A 4694-nucleotide genomic window follows, 5' to 3' on the forward strand; every position below is an offset into this window, starting at 1 on the left:
CCTGAGGGATAGGAGGAGATCCAGAAAGTGGGTTGACCATGAGACCCTTTCTCAAAGGGAGTTTTGTACAGCAAAATCACAAAGTGAGCACTAAATCACAAAGAGCCAAGGGTGAGACAAAACTATGAGCAATGAACAAGACTACAGTGCAGTCACATAGGTAATATTGCTCCAATGGCGAAGCAAGCCCTGTGTTAAATGAGCATGAAAAGAAAAGGTACATTCTAAGACAGAATGAGCCAAGAAGATCTTGGTGGTAGAGTGCTTGCCTAGCATGTGTGAGGCCGTGGGTTTAACCCCCAGTACTGTAAAGTAAAATATTAACCATTATTGTTTATCCTTCCTGGAAGTATGGAGGTGTAGTTATTTCATCTTTGTTTTGGGTCTTGGCCTTCAAGGAATGTAGTTCCATGCACAATTGTAATGTATTTTCATCTTCTGCTCTGGTTTCCCCTGCAGTCCTTGACTCATTATAATATTTTTACCTACTTATATATTTTGGGTTGACTAGAATGTAGCTATGAGAAGTATGAAAACTAAGATAGAAAGCTAGAAAAATGAATAGGATTCATAGGCAATTGGCATTATTATGATAAGCAAAGTTTAGACAATATCCTATCAGCAATATGGATATCAGTGCAGATTTTAACAATAGAAAGGATACATTTGACTGGAAAAATGTACTGTAGCGGAAAATAAAAGGGAAACAAGGTTCGTATTAAAGAATGCAGTTGGAGTTTATTGGGGAGAGATTGTGAGGAACTCAATCATACAATGTTATAGAATATTTAAAAGACAAAAACAAACATGGTAGATATATTCAGAAAAATAAGAATGAGCAAATATTAATAATTGAATGAAACTGTGAGAAAGGATGATGTAAGTATAGATGATACTGTTTTTGTTTTGAATAAGTAGAATAAAGAATTGATAGTAGTGAATATATATCTTTGATTTCAAAATATATTCAAGATATCCAGGGAACATCTTAGAAATATGTAACAGTGGTTCAGAAGCACAGTTTAAGACAAAACTGTGTATTTGTGACTTTTAGGGTTAATAAGAATGCCTCTCAAAATCTGTGAAGCGAAGCACACAATGTTAGATGGAAATATTCAAAGAGATTGAGGGAATGATATCATAATGCACATAGGGGAAGTAGACTTAACATGTAAACAGCAGAAAAATAAGAGTAATTGAGGTGGAAGGCAAAAGTTCTAGATGCTTGGTGGGTCAAGCTCAAGTGATGACAAGTTTTATTCTTTGAATAAAGAATAATAGATCAAGATCATTAGAGTGGAAGAAAGGAAAGGCTGGTGAGCTCAGAAAGTATGAGTCACTGAAATGAATACTTATGTCTGAAAGAACAATGGTAAGAGTTTGAGTCATGAGAAAGACCTTATACAACCAAAATGTATTAAGATTATGAATGCAGAATGCACAAGTAAAGGGAGAGAAAGATATGATTTATTTCTGTGTAAACCCTTCGGCAAATGAAAGGAGAAGCATTAAATTTGGATTAATGTACCAAAAAGTGTTTTAAATGGTGGTTCTCAAAAGGGATGTAAGACCATTTAGTAAGTCAGATATATGAGAAAAATAAATGAACCACCTATGGCATCATACAGAAAAATTACCACCTACCAGTCTTGAATAATCATACACTCAAAAGTCAAAATTTTGTTTCATGTGATTTACTTTTATATTATGTGTTGTTTTATTTATATGATCCATTTAGAATTTTTAATAAGTGAAAGATAATTGATATAAACATTATTTAGCATGGAAAAATGATTAACTTGATCATGACTAATGTTTTCCATTATACTCAGAATCAAGTTGCATTTCTGACTCCAGAGATAGCAGGACAAACTATGGAACACACAAACAACCATTTTAATATGTTTCAGAAGCCTCAGATTTGCATTTATGAATTTCTTTTACTAACAACTTTATTGTATACTTTAAATTTATTTTAAATTATTTTGTTCATAAATATATTTACCATAAATATAGATGTACATCACTGTATGCATTTTAAGCAAGTAGTTTTCTCTTGTAGTTAAGTTTAATTGTGCTGACTTTATTTGCTTGGAGCTGCCTAGAAGATTAGTAGAGCACATGTGTGACTGTCTGCTTGGATGATGGAGCCATGGCCTTGGGGAATTCTGGCCCTTTCCTCTTGGCCACTGTTTCCTCACTCTGCTACTCAGCTACTCTGAACTAAGCCCTGCCATGCCCTCCTGCTGTAACTTTCTGCTTGGAGTCAGAAGACAATGGACTAAATTCCCTGAAACTATGAGCCCAAGTCAACTTTTAAGTTGTAGATGTTAAGTATTGCAACTCAGCAACATGAAATTTAATTACTAGTTCTTTTAATGTAAAAATTAAAAATAAATCTTTTTTGTTTCAATAAAAGCTATTGGTTAGAGATTTCATTTCTTTACAAAATAAATCAATTTTCTATTCAGGATCTTGAGGTCAAATAATTCACCATATTATGGATGACAACTGTATAGCTGAAATTTGAAGCCATCTTTCCAAAGACCTATCTCAACATTAAATATCAAGACATCACATTACAAAGGCAAGAGACAAATGCAGGAGCAATGATAATGAAAGTTACAAAGAAAAATGCCTTATCAAAAATAGTTCACGTGCTGGCTCCGCCCCCCAGAGCATACTGAGATATTGATTGAGACTGGGTGTGGTGGTGCTCACCTGTAATCCCAGCACTTGGGAGGCTGTAAGCAGGAGAATCACTATGCATCTGATATAGTAGTGAGACCCTGAACACCCTGTAGGCTCTTCCCTAAAATACAGAAAAATAAATAATAATTCTGGATTTTAAAGAATATTGAATAATGGAGCCAGGGAGATGGCTCAGTAGAATAAGTACTTCTCTGGCAAGCACAAGGGCCTGAGTTCAATCCCTGGTTCCGAAAAAAAAAAATTAAATACCAGAAAAAATTCTGATATTTTATACTTATTACCTCCTTCTCTTACTTTCTGATTCAGTATGATTTCTCACATGCAAAGCAATGCTTAAACCTTAAATAAATGTATAGGGATTTTCTTCACAACTTTTATTTTTGCTAGTTTGCTTCTACTTATAAACCCAGGAGATGAGAGTTTTCAATTATTAAGCATGTTTATATAGCAAAATATGTTCATGTCGGCATATGAATATTTTGCTTTAAGGAAAAATAAGATGGGGTTTTGAGTTGTAAAGAGAATTTTAGTATTAAATAATCACTTTAAGTAAACAATCATGTTTGTGTTTGTCAGTAATTGCCAATAATAAACACATTTATTTCTATATGGCTGTATTTTATCTCACTAAGAAGACAGGAGTTAATGAGGCTGATGAAAAAACATGTCTTTCTAGAGATTGAATTAAAAAGACTCTCTGAGCATATCAGACCCTGGAAGAAGAGAAACTTCTTTAATTGGGCTATGTGGCATTTCTTCCAAATTCCTCATCAAGACTGAGTAATACGATGCACAGAGGTCAGCAGTATATGTAGTTCCTGGAGTCTGACATGAAGCTCTATTGCTATGTTTTATGTCTAGGTGTCTCCCCAAAGCCTCACACAGTCATGGGGCACCTTCTAGAATTTGTGATTAATTATTGATCCAATACTGGGATTGTGGGTGTGAGTGATATACCTGCCTGGGGCAGATAATATGCATAGAAATGTATGGTGGTGAAAGAGGTGAGCTAGCAGCTGCAGCCACTGCCCCTCCCTTTGTGCTTTTTGCTGTTTTCTGCCATCATGAACTGTTGCCCTCTGCCACGTGCCACTCTGCCTTGAAGACAACTAAGTATGGATTAAAACTTAAACTAACTGTGAGCTAAATAAACCTTCCCTTCCTTAATTTGGAGTGTTGGATATTTTATTCCATCAATGAGAGAAAAGTAACTAAGACATTGAAGAAGAATGCAGAGGCTACACAAAAGTTCTCATGTATGTTGAAGATTGTCTGGATATCTACTTGGATTAGGTTCTAACTCTTATTTATGGGATTATTGAACATTTTAAGAATGAATCTTTTAAGTTTATTCATAAAACCCAACCAAGTGAAGGGGTGACATCAATAGAAATTTATCTCGTTAATGAAAGTTCTATTAATTCCTAAAAGTTGCAATCATATTCAAATGAGGATTTAATATTTTTCTAATCTCAAAAGAGTAAATGAGCTATTTGTAAATCCACAGGATCATAGAGCTCTTTAGAAACCAGAGGGCACAATGTTTCATGTTTTCACAGCAGTATTATTAATCTTGCTTCTTCATAGGACAGGAGTGATCACACATCCTGTCTGTTGCTTTCACTACAAATTCTTCAACAATGAGGCAAAGATAGTTGTCAAGCTCAAAGCATAAGTTCATTTACCTTTCTGTCATGTACTTTGAAACAAAGCTTCTGATGGTTTAATAAGATGCCACCAGAATTAATTATGAAATGAATGAGTGACTTTTAAAATGAGGTTATAATTCAGTGACCAGTCTTGTTCACAATTCTTAAATGAAGGTGGACCTTTTTTATTTTAGTTTAACATTCTTCTTTCCCTTTAATTGATCTTTTATCATCCTTAAAGTCATTTGTCAGCACAGAAAGCAATGTTATTAAGGAGCTTTGTAATGTTGAACACTTAAACTTGAGAATACATGGAATATAGGAAGCAGGCAA

Source organism: Octodon degus, unplaced genomic scaffold (genome assembly GCF_000260255.1).
Source record: "Octodon degus isolate 3935 unplaced genomic scaffold, OctDeg1.0 scaffold00124, whole genome shotgun sequence".
Taxonomy (NCBI): Eukaryota; Metazoa; Chordata; class Mammalia; order Rodentia; family Octodontidae; genus Octodon; species Octodon degus.